Below are 12,713 nucleotides of genomic sequence, written 5' to 3' on the forward strand. Positions count from 1 at the left end.
ACGATTGCTTTGCTTTCTTTTCTGGCACAGAACAATCACAAGGTTTCTAAGAAAAAGCTTCAATACTGTAGACCCAAGGTGACCTACCTCGGTCATCTTTTGTCTAAGGAGGGGCGTGCATTAACATCAGATCGAATTCAGGCGATTTTAGACACACCAGTCCCCCGTACACAAAGAGATGTACGTGCCTTCATAGGGTTAACGTCCTTTTGTAGGCAGTGGATCATGGGGTTTTCGCACATTATAAAACCTTTGCTAGCGTTACTGTCCAAAGCTACACCAATGCCCCTTGAATGGACAGATGAATGTCAGAATGCTTTTGAACAATTGAGACAGGCCCTTTGCTCCGCCCCTGTATTAGGCACACCAGATTACACAAAGATTTTCACATTGTACGTGCACGAGAAAGATGGGTGCGCGTTGTCAGTGTTAGTGCAAGCACACGGGGATAAGCAGAGGCCATGTGCGTATTTCTCTGCCATTCTTGATCCTGTAGCACGAGGGTTACCTGGGTGTTTTCGAGCGGTGGCAGCAACAGCAGTAGCTATAAGGCAGAGTGAGGGAATAGTGTTATCGCACAAATTGTTGGTGCTAGTTCCCCACGCAGTAGATGCCCTGCTAAATCAAACAAAGACCCAATATCTCACGAGTGCACGGTTAACAGGATATGAGCTTACACTGTTGGCGCCACATATCACACTGAAAAGATGTGCTACCCTGAACCCTGCCACGGGGCTAGGGATTCAGCAGAAGTTTTATGCTGTGTTCCACCCTCAGTCGGCAGGTCTGGTTGAGCGGTACAATGCCACGTTGAAACTCAAACTGGCTAAGATTGTGGCATCCACGTCGTTGAAGTGGCCGGATGCTTTGCCGCTAGCATTACTCTCTCTTAGATCAGTGCCCCACTCGCGAACTGGCCTCACACCGTATGAGGTGGTGTTTGGAAGGCCTATGAATATCTGGGGGGTGCCCAAGCCGCGATTAATACATGATGTGCCTTGTATAATGATGAACGATTATTTGGCACGATTAACAAATGATTTGCTTTCTATTCATCAACAGGTTCGAGAAGCGCTCCCTGACAACTCTACTGGAGAGGGCCATGATCTTCGCCCTGGTGATCATGTTATGATCAGATCGTTTGAGAGGGCGAGCAGCTTGGAACCGAGGTGGCGGGGCCCCGAGCAGGTCCTTTTGGCGACCCGGACAGCTGTGCGAGTGACCAATAGGAAGCGGTGGGTGCATTCAACACACTGCCGTCGTGTCTCTCCTGATCTGGTGAATCCTGCTGTGTTGACCGACTACAAAGAGATTCTGGAGAAAGAAAAGAGCCCAGCTGTGATGTCGGCCGAAGTTGAGGGAGCCTTCCCGGACCACACTGTTGCTGGACGAGAGCGTTATAATCTGCGGCCACGATAAGAAGATTTTTTGGTTTTCGAGACTGGTTGGTTACCGCTCTGGGGTTTGTGAAACGGAAACCGGGAATCTCAAGGGGGGGGATCAGTTCTGCCAAGAGTAGCGACACCCATCTTGACCCCGGAGAAGAAAACAACGGCTACCTCGGAGCTCAGCACCGTATTTTTCTTTTTAGGTATATACACATGTATATCTGAGACTTTGTGAACAATTTGAACTATTTGAGAACTTTTTGAACTATGGCATCTTCTGCATCACGAGACAAAAGAATACTGGGTGCCATTCTTTTTGTCTTGACCATTGTGGTAATAGCTGTGATAGCCTGGGTAGTTGAACTTGTGGTACCTGCACGTGAACATTTGCTGCCGACTACCCCGGCTCCATCTGAACATTTTCACTTCACCTTGCCCTACCATGAAGAACGGCACCGACAGACTTATTTGAATAATAGTTTTATCCAGATTCTGCATCACACGCATAACATGACAAATACATCCAATTGCTGGGTGTGTGGGATGTTGCCTGGGCACCAGAAGAAAGGGGGCACTCCACTCATTCCTCTCCCGTTTTCACATAATGGATCCTGTAATGCCTGGTACACTCTCCTCTTCACTCTGAGATGGCCAACAAAAGGGGGGGGTGCTTTTCCGTTTGAATAAAATTTGTTATCACGACAGGGATGGGTTTCCACGGGCTGAGGGTACTCGATTTGAATGGGAGGAGTACCGGCCCGATAACGTGTCTGCCCCACGTGTGTACAGCAATCAACGAAATATCAATGTATCCAGCTCACATATCATTAATGTCATTGCTACTAAAGCTGATCTGTGTATACGCAATACAGGTTCAATTCCGGTGGGGAAAAGGGAATGCAACACCACACTTACCTTTGATAGCCCGAATGGCATATCGTTTGTAGCATCTCGCAATACTTATTTCATTTGTGGAACGAAAGGTTATCATCAACTTCCGTTGGGATGGTTAGGCACTTGTTATGTATCTTTTGTGCTACCCCCTGTATTCATCGCCCCACCAATGTTTCATAATGATTATATTTTGTACCACGACTTTGTTTTGAATCGTGTCAAACGGACTGTTGTTCTGGATGACATCGACCAGACCGATACTGCCTTACAGTAATATGTGGACTTTAATTTGGGACTGTTTTCCTTTGTGGGGGCCGCTCTGAATAGTCGGAAAATACGTCGATTGACCCGTGTTGTTGAGGCCGTAGCCAATGATACTGCCATTGCACTTGGGAATATTACTGAAGAACTCCAGATTTCTAGGATTGTTACGCTCCAAAATAGAATGGTGTTAGACGTAGTTCTAGCTGACCGTGGGGGGGCATGCAGAATTATCGGAAGCAGCTGCTGTGTTTATGTACCTGACAATTCACCATCTGTTTATGATGCTATTTCAAAATTGCATAAGATAGCTGCTGAAATACACCCGGATAATGGAACTTGGACTCTTTCAGGGTGGTTCTGGTCAATGCTTACCGCTTGGGGTTGGAAACTGCTAACGATTCTATGTATCATTGTGGGGATACTGTTCTTTGTATGCTTATGTATTCAATGTGGCCCAGCTTTATGTTCTATGTGCTTATCAGCTTGTGTACCATCAAGACGAGCTCTTGCCCATGACAAAATGATGCTTCATAAAGAAGTAACTCAAATAATGTTAATCGATATTGAGGATGAACACCCTGATTATGTTCACTATGAGGTAGCTTCAGCTAAACGCTAAAAGGGTCGTCTGTCGTAATTTGACAATGGCCGCGTTAGCGCTTAGCTGTGCTACACGTTTTCCCGCTTAACTTGGCTATACATGGAAACGCCATTTTGTATGTTACGGCGGCCATCTTAGATCATAAGCGGCCTTGTGGCTAGCGTGCCCTTTTAGTCCGATGTCCGTGCCACTGACCACTTGAGTTTGCCCAGCAACAGGCTATTTTTAGTACTGGTCAAGCCTGTACATGCGCAGTCCCCACTGACCAGTCACCCCTCAGGAATGTGTCGCCAAACTGACCAGCGGAGTTGTAACCCCTCCAATGAGCTGGCTGTGTTCCAAAAAATGACCATATATGTACATAACGCTCTGTAACTTTGTGCCGCCTATCTTTTTATTACCTGCAAATTGTATAAAAGACCGGGTCACACCGATGTTCGGTGTGATACTTCTTGCATTACCGAAGGGTGCTGTAGGAATGTACCACCACCCCATGGGGTCTTAATAAACTTGTTCTTTGAATTTTACAGTTTCCGTGCCAACAGTTCTTGAATGTAAGTGGGTTATCTTCGGAGCATGTAGGCCTTGGGAACCCCGATACTACAATAGTATGGCATTCAACACTCTCGCTCCTCGCTGTATAACCCTCAAGGCAATGGTTTAGCACAGTGAGTCAACAGATTAGTGAAGGGCACCATACAATTGGCCATTGCGAATATGGAGGATGTGGAACTCATGGGTCATGATATGGTTCAAGCATATCACACTACTACTCATAGTGTGACACATAAGATTCCTTTTCAGGGCATACGGGCTGCTTACCAGGATCGAAATTAGTACCCGGTTAGATGAAAGAGTGAGTTCAGAAGGATGGTCAAGTGCAACCAAAGAAAATAGCGTGGGGCAAATTTACAGTGGGGGATTGGGTCAAGATCCAGTAAGTAAGGGCAACGAGGGGCTTATCAAAATGTAATGGTCCTTTCCGCATCATCAAAGTGGGCAAGTTCTGTGTGATTTTGGGGAATGGGGAAGGGTGGTATTTCAGAAATGTTGCCCTGTAACAAAAAGGTGGGGAGTGTGCAAGAAAGGAGGACAAATAATGTTCGGCAGGCAAGATGTTGAGTAATCAGGAAGTTATAAGTGGTGATATGACTGCAGGCGAAACACCTGCTGTTAGGGGGGTTGTAGGCACCAGTGATGATCAGGGTGCCATACGGGGAAACAGGTAATGCTAGATGTAGCACTAGGTCTCGCAGACCTCCCTCTTAAATGGATGACTATGCTGTGTGATCAAAGTGATTTTGTTGTTTCTTTTACCTTCTTAACTTGTATGACTTTCTTTCCTTCTTAGTGCTTCTTATGCATTTTGAAGGGAAGGAGATGTGTTATGATGTCATTGTGATGTATTGGTTCATGGATTAGAGTGTAAGGTGGATGGACATTCCAGGGTGGCCAGGTGCTCCTGGCCCCTTGTGTGGACTGACGCGAGGTTGTGTCTCCATTAACACTCATCTTGTTATACCTTCATGAGGTGTGACGGTGTCTGATTCCCTTATAACACAATGCTTACTGTGTACCTGGCTGATGATACCTTAAAAAGAGCTTGAACCATTAAACCACAGATACAACAATATTTGTTTGGCATTTATCTTCAGGTTTAATTTTCATTAAACATTTATATAAAGTACAAGAGAATATTATAAATCCTGCAACTGGAGCTCTATACAACATTTAAGGTAAAACGTAACCCAATAACAATAATTGCACAATACATTTCCTACTGAGTGTACATTAGGATTAAGCCCAGCACTTACCTTTGAAAATCCAGTCATGTCAGCAGTCCTGCATATATTTTATGCCCAGTATCCCTTCTCTTAACCCTTCGTGTGTGTCATGTCTTGGCCTCTACCCCATTAAAACCGATAGGGCTCAAGGGTCCGAGTCAAATAGTGCACTTCGATGTACCACGAAACCCAGAAGCAGAGTGTGGAGGCATATGATGCATGTGCCAGAAATATCTTTGCAATATAGGAGATCGGTCTGCTAGTAAGGGGTTTTATGGTCAGTGCCCGTACCTCATCTCATCGTCAGCCATCGCTTTGGTAGCAGAACGTCGGATGCAGTGTACCTGCAATGTCCCGAAGGAGTATCTTGTACAAGGTACAGCAAAGCCAACGTCGGTTCTCAGCTCGACTAATCCTGTCTTAAGTGACAGATGTCAAAAGATCACCACCTGGTATGAGGACAGTTCCAGGCTAAGTGAATGAAGTCTGCTTCAGATGGAGGACACCAATGACACTTTCATTCTACGATTCAAGTTCTGAAAGCGAGATGTACAGTAGACTCTGAAGGAAATTAAAATGTATCAGTCTGTGTCTGCTGTTGAGCACAGCATTAATACCACTGAGGGTCTGTAAGTTATAAGACCCGTGTCAAGCAAACATTTCTTTCAATCAGTTCAACAGTCATGCTTTCAGCTCCCACATGTTTATAGGTGGGATCCTTTATGTCGTGAGCCAAGAAGAAATAATAATAGGGGCAGGGACTCTGGTTTTTTGGTTCCAGTGGGAAAGCCCCTAAGTTTAGTTTGTAGTGTGATTCTTAAGAGAAAATACAGGAATGAGTATACTGATGAAATATACCTTTTCCATAAAGTTACCTCTTCAAAACGCATCAGCCGGTATTTGCAACTCTAAGTTAATCATTTGCTTTTGGCTTTAGATTTCAGTGTAAGTGACATAAAGGGGTTATTTACTAGTTTTAGCCTGGGGAGTACAGCTGTTCATGTCTGGCTCGTGAGCACAATTTTTGCCAGGCCCAACAAGCATATGCCATCAGGTTCACCTCCATAGTGGACCAACAGTTAGGATAGCAAAGCATACAGGTGATGGGGGAAGGCAATGTCAGACTCCACCACCATATGTGGCAGACATTTCGCGTTAGCCAAAGTGAGCAAAAAGGAAAGTTCAAAACCCAGGGCCACAAAGCTTCCCTTTTTTTTTTTTAAACAAATTTTATTCACAGATTGCACATATATTGCAGCACTCCGCTTCCGAAGTAAACTGCACATTAAATATAAAGCATCAAGAAGTCGGCTATCCATACATCATTTTGGAAGCAAATCATTAATCAAACTGAAAAACTCCCCCCCCCCCCAGTTCCTCCCCCCACAACTTCCCCCACTCGGATCCCGCCCACCCCGATCGCACACCAACGTCTCACAGGTCCTCCAATTAAACCACCGTCCAATATAACATGTACACCCTCCATATGACTTTCCTATTCCACCTCCTGATCCAGTTCCCGGTCTACGGGCGGTTCCCACCAAAGGCCCATATCTTGTAGTGTTTTTGTGGGCATCCACGAGCTATGAAAATCGTCTGTTCCAGCACCATACAGAAATCCAGGTCCTTCTTCCACACCAGGACTGAGGGAGGCCGGGGGTCTTTCCATGCCTTGGCCACATCCCTTTTGGCCAAAGTAAGACCCAGTAGTTGAAGATGCCTTTGGTATATATTGCCCCCCACCCCGTCAGTACATGCAGCAATCCTAGTTGCGGTGTGCGTGGTAGCTCCCACCCCAGGACCTCCGTCAGGCAATCCCACACCCCTCTCCAAAACTTTGCTAACGAAACACAGCTCCACACCGTATGTATCAGTGTCCCCTCTTCTCTGCCACATCGGAGACAATCTGGGGAAGCGATAAGGCCTGCTCGCCACAACCTTTCCCTCGTAAAGTAGACTCTATGCAAATATTTAAATTGGATTAGTCGTAACTGCATTGCTATGGCAGCACCCCTGGGAGCCGCCAGTGCCTCACCTCTTCCTCAAGTGCCCCTATATCCCTCTCCCACGATTCCCAGAGCTTCAACAGTGTAGTGGAGCAGTGTATGACTAGTGTGTGATAGATACGAGAAATCTTTTTGTCCTGTAAATCCCCCATTAAGACCTTGGCTTCCAGGGAGCTAAACTCCGGCAGAGAATCGTGACCCTCAAGACTCGGTGCAATGGCATGGCGGAACTGCAAATACCTAAAGAACTGGGACATGTGTAAATCGTATTCCTCACACAGGTCTTGGAAGGACTTAAGCGTTGTACCTGACATTACATCTCCCAGAGACGATATACCAATATCGTCCCAGCCCGTGAAGCCCTGGAGAGGCACCAGAGCAGGCAGGCGGCCATTGTGCCACAGCGGGGTCTCTCGTGTCAGCCTGCCCCATCATCCCATGCGATGCAAGGCCTGCCTCCAAATTTGAAAAACTACCTGAGTGGCCGGCGGCAGTCCCCTTCGCAACTGGGCCGCGTAAAGGACCATATGCAAAGTATTGGAGCCCATGAGGTGACGCTCCAGGGTATACGCTGGGTCTCCCCTATCTCCATGCCACCACTCATTCAGTACCAGGAGATGAGAGGCCTGATAGTATGAAAGGATATCGGAGGTTGCCAAACCTCCATCGTCAGTAGACAGAACACAGGTGCGTAGCGCCACCCGCACCGCTCCCCCGGCCCACAGAAACTGTCCCAGTGCCAAGTTCACGTGCCGAAACCACTGGGTGGAGATCGGGTACGGGTGGTTTTGCAGCTGGTAAAGGAGTCGGGGAAGGGCCACCATTTTAAAAATGGCCGACCTGCCATAAACAGTAAGGGGCATTTGGGACCACGTCCGCATCTCCACCCGAACCCTGTCCCATACCGGGACTAAGTTGCGCTCCCAGGAGATCGCAAGACTCGCTGAGATAAACACCCCCAAGTACTTGATTCCCCCCACTGCTACCTGCAGTCATCAGCATATAGAGCAATCTTATCAGTCGGGTCCTGTTCCCACTGTCCCACTGGACACGCAGCTTCACAAAACCGTGAAGCTGCGTGTCCAGTCGCACCCAAGCCGCCAGAGGTTCCATGGCCAGGGCAAACAGATATGGCGAGAGGGGGCATCCCTGACGCGTGCCACGCCCGATGGAGAATTTGGAAGATATGGCCCCTGCGACCCTGACCGATGCCGTCAAATCTGTGTATAAAAGTTTTAGATAGGATAAAAAGTGGGGCCCTAGGTTGAGTCGAGGCAAAAGCGCAAATAGATAAACCCAGCTCAGGGAATCAAAGGCTCTGTCTATATCCGCCAAAGGAGCGCCGCCTGGACCCCAGTGCCCTGTATTGCTGCCACCGCTACATGAGCCCTGCGTATATTGTGCCTAGTCGCCCTATCAGGCATGAACCCGGCTTGGTCTGGATGCATAACCCTGCAATATGGGGTAGGAGTCAATTGGCCAATGCTTTAGCCAAAACCTTAGCTTCAACATTGAGGAGGGAGATGGGGCGGTATGAAGCATGTTGTTCCGGAGGCCTGCCTGGTTTCTGAAAGACCACTACCTCAGCATGGCGCCAATCTGCAGGGAGGCTACCCCTCTCCCTCGCTCTTCCAGTGCAGCTCTATAGTGTGTATCTAACTGCAGGTGAAACTTCGTATATAATTCACTAGGGAACCCGTTGGGCCCGGGGGCTTCCCCGGTGTTAAGTTCCCCCAGGGCCTGTCCCAGCTCCTCTGCAGTTAAAGGAAGCTCCAAACAATCTCGCACTTCATCTGTGTCAGCCCCGGCGGCAAATCCACAATAAACTTGTCCACCATATCTGCCAGTATGCACTCATGCGCGGTATATTGGGTCACGTAGTACGCCGCAAAACTCTCTGCTAATACTCTAGGATCTTTAATTGGATCCCCTGCCACATCTAGGAGCCCGGCAGGGTCTGCGTTCGGAAAGAGTTCTGGCAGAGACGGTGGAGCATCGTCCCCGACTTGTCTCCGCAATTGATAAATTCTGCTGCGTGTCGCAAACCACACTTGCTGCGCCTCATCTAACAGTATCGACGCATAGGATTGCTGCGCTAGGAGAAGCTGCCCCACCGCCTGACTGTCCCCACCCACACTACACCTGCGCTCCAGGGCCTCTAACTCTGCAGCGGCTCTGACCAAGGCCTCCTTACGCCTCCGGCGCGCCGCCGCACACCATGCAATGTCTACCCCCCGCAACGTGGGCTTCGTGGCCTCCCACAGTGTCTCGGCCTCAGAGACCGATCCAGCATTTTCCTCCCAATAGTGTGCTATGGTGTCCCGTATGTGCTTCTGGTATTCCTCATTCTCTAGGTGCCATGTGGAGAGGCGCCAGCAAAACGGCTGCCGCCCCCTATCTAGGAAAAATTCAACTGCGACTGGGGAGTGATCCGAGAGCCCCTTAGATAGCACATCCGCCGACTCCATCCTACCTATTGCTGAGCGAGGTACAAAGATATAATCCAGTCTAGAAAAGGATTTATGGAACGCTGACAGGTAGGTGTACTCCCGCCCACGATCTTGCAAATATCGCCATGTGTGTACCAAGTCCAGGCCCGCACTAAATCTCCCAGTTTTGTGGCCCCACCAGCTATCTGACCTCCACCAGGCCGACACCTATCTACCTGCATATCCATGACATCGTTCCAGTCCCCCCTAACTACTTCCGGTGACTCAGGAATATCAGCCCAAACTGTGAACAGCTTTTCTACCAACGACCATTGCAACGGGGGCGGGACATGCACACTACCCAGCACTAGGGACTCCTCTCCTACCATACCCCTGATAAATATGTACCTACCCTGTGGATCAACCCATTGGGCGGAGTGCACATAGGAGAGCCTTCGGTGAACTAAGATGGCCACCCCCCAAGATCCTCTGACAAAACCGGCATAATATACCTGTAGATAGCCAAAGCGCTGTAAGCAGAGTGTTTTGTTACCTCGTAGGTGGGTTTCCTGCAATAGGAGAACATCGGCACGCTCTTTTTTCGCCTGGCGCAAAACAGCACCCCTTTTAACTTTGTCCAGCATGCCCGCACATTCCAACTCAGGACCCTAAGAGATGCTCTGGGGCCTAGAGCCAGGGCCGGCTCTAGGCTCATGGTGGCCCTGTGCAGGGAGCGTAGGTGGGGGCCCCGGAAGAAGAGAGGGTCCGGACGGGGCGGAGCTCAGGAAGGTGACACTAGTTAAGCCAAGTAATTAGATATTTTAGCATTATTCACTTTCTCTTAATTTCCATTACATATGATTCTTAGATGGCAGCGACACCTCCTGTCCAAACGCACTCACCCCGACATACAAGGGTAGTACATTACACTGCTGGAGAGACGGACATGAGGAAAGATATTTGAATTCTCGGCCTTGGAATGGGCGGAATGGGCTGGCATACATCATAGCTGTCACACCCTGCTCATAAATGACCTCCTCCTGGGTGTGCAAACGAGACAACCAGCTCTGCTTTGGAAATGTCATTAGGTTTAAACTTGAAATGCACTGTTAATGTGTTTTACAATCATAATTCACTCACTACCCGCCACCAGCCCCTGCTGTTTCCAATGTTTCACTTATTTGCAGCACAGCAAGCCAGTGGGTCGGGTGCACAGGACGTGGGAAGGGACCCCCCCTCCCCTGAGAGTTGTAATACGTGGTGTGTGGTATTTATCCATTCTGTGGACAGTGAGTCAGAGTCACTCGGGTTTGGAGGCGCTCTGGCGCTGGCACTGGCAGGACAGGTGCAGGAGGGCTGTGTTCAGCAGTGCGCGGCACGCAGGCATGTGCACTCAGGCTCCGAGCGCCTTCACTTCTGTACACGGGAGCTCGGCTGCACTTCCTTCTTTTGAAGCAGAGAGCAAAGGCAATGGCATATTTCTGCTTTAAGGCAGAGAACGTGCGTTTTTCAGCTGATTTGCAATATTTCTTAAAGGGACAGTGCCAAGCCAGCTGAATGGGCAGCAAATACGGTATTATATGTGAGTCCAAATAAAGTTGTTGTTACTGCTAGGGTAACATGCCTAGAACCAATATATCGGTCCTGCAGGATCACGAAAGCAAGGGATTTCATCTCCATGTGTGCTAATCCACCTAACGAATATGTTTGTAATAAGATTTATAAATTTTTTAAAATAACACTGAAAATGTATTAAATTGTATGTTAATGTAATATGTATTTTCCTTTTAATGATTTTGTGGTCCTCGAAAGAGTACCGAAACAAAATAAAAAAACTTTGACTTTGACTTTGACTTTGTGAGCACTCTCACCTTCCCGCTTCAACTGCCTGCCTTTTCACTTTTCAGCCATTTGCTGCCCTGCCCACAGGGTTGCTTACTTGCTTGGGGCATGCATGACACCGGACACGTGGATTGCAAGGCGTGAGCAGTGCGGGAGTGTTCAGCTATTCTGATAACATAAGGGCAAGGGATTACTTACATGCCGTGCCGCCTCACATTAAAAGGCAGGGACTTTTGCGTGCGTCTTCTTTGGACATATACTCGGGTGCGTTAAGGGGCTTGTTCAGACCACAGAGGTTTGCTTTGCACTGCCACAAAGGAAGGGCTCATGGCTTGCCACACAGGGACACACACGTCTCGGCCGGCCATGTATTGAGGGCATGATGTAGGGTTCTGTTGAGACCACATGTTTGCACTACCACAGTGGAAGGGCTTGGGTATTACCACAGAGGTACTCTGCGTGCGTCTTCGGACAAATTTTGAGAGCATTAGGCTTAGGGGAAGTGCTTTAAATTGGCCGGACCGGTACTACTAGTGGCTGCCCGGTTCAGATAAACTCGGAGAGAGTGTGTCAGTGTACCTGATGATGAGTCCTCCTCAGTCCTGAGCGACGAGCGTCCGTCAACCAGGGTCAGTGTGGTCAGGTGGGCTGCCGTGGGGGGCTTAAGTTCAGGCTTCGAATCCTTTCCTTTGTCTTCTGCTCCGCTGCCACACCTACACACTTAACTAACGGTAAACACGCTTATTTGCGTGTGTCGTCATGACCTCATTGCGCAATGCGCATGTGTTGTCCCTGCCCCCTGACAAATGTTATGAGGCCATTGGTCAGTGAGTCAAGTCAACAGCAGCCAGCCCCCCCCCCCCCATCCCCCCCAGTGCCCCCGCGGCGCGCATACGTGTCCCGGAAGGCAGGCCGCGGAAGAGAAAGTGAAAGTCACCTGAGACTCACTGAGTCAGAGGAGTAAAGAGTGAATATCCCCACCACCAATTTAAAACTACTCAACTGAGTCACTCACAGAGGCAGGCCCGCACCGTCCATTCCTGCAATCATTCATTCATCATTGGCTAATGGTGGCATGATGATTGGCAATTTGGCATGGCATCCAGTCCTGATGGCAATCCAGTCACACTCCGGCCCGCCCGGCCGGGCCCCGCACTATCGTGTCACTGCTCCTAGGCTCGACCTCAACTGCTCAGAGTCAGCAAGTGTAGCCGCTCTGCCAGCCAGTCACACACAGTCACACGCGGGCGGGCCCCGGGCCGGCCGGGGCCCCGCGCACCATCCTGCTGCAGTGCTCATCACGGGGCCCAGGACTGGGCCGGGGCCCCGGCCCGGACGGACTTGGCGCGCGACGCATGCACCAGCATGCACTGCTCATCAACTTACTCAGTCTCTACTCTCACTGTGCTGCCAGCCTCACGCCGGGCCCCGGCCCGACGTGCTCACAACTCACTCTGCTGACTGAGTCTGCTGCTCAGTCAGCCAGCCTGCTGCTGCCAGCCACA

General features: G+C 49.3%; 1 long non-coding RNA gene across 1 annotated transcript in view; it reads right to left on the minus strand.

Annotated features, from left to right (window-relative positions):
- Positions 1-11,918, minus strand: part of LOC147712560 (uncharacterized) — a 28,747-nt gene extending 16,829 nt beyond the window's left edge. The window contains exon 1 of the long non-coding RNA XR_015296006.1: positions 11,788-11,918. This is a non-coding gene — a long non-coding RNA (uncharacterized LOC147712560). The remainder of the gene's footprint in view (positions 1-11,787) is intronic.
- Positions 11,919-12,713: the final 795 nt, after the last annotated feature.

This window comes from Lissotriton vulgaris, chromosome 5 (assembly GCF_964263255.1).
Source record: "Lissotriton vulgaris chromosome 5, aLisVul1.2, whole genome shotgun sequence".
NCBI classification, from domain to species: Eukaryota; Metazoa; Chordata; class Amphibia; order Caudata; family Salamandridae; genus Lissotriton; species Lissotriton vulgaris.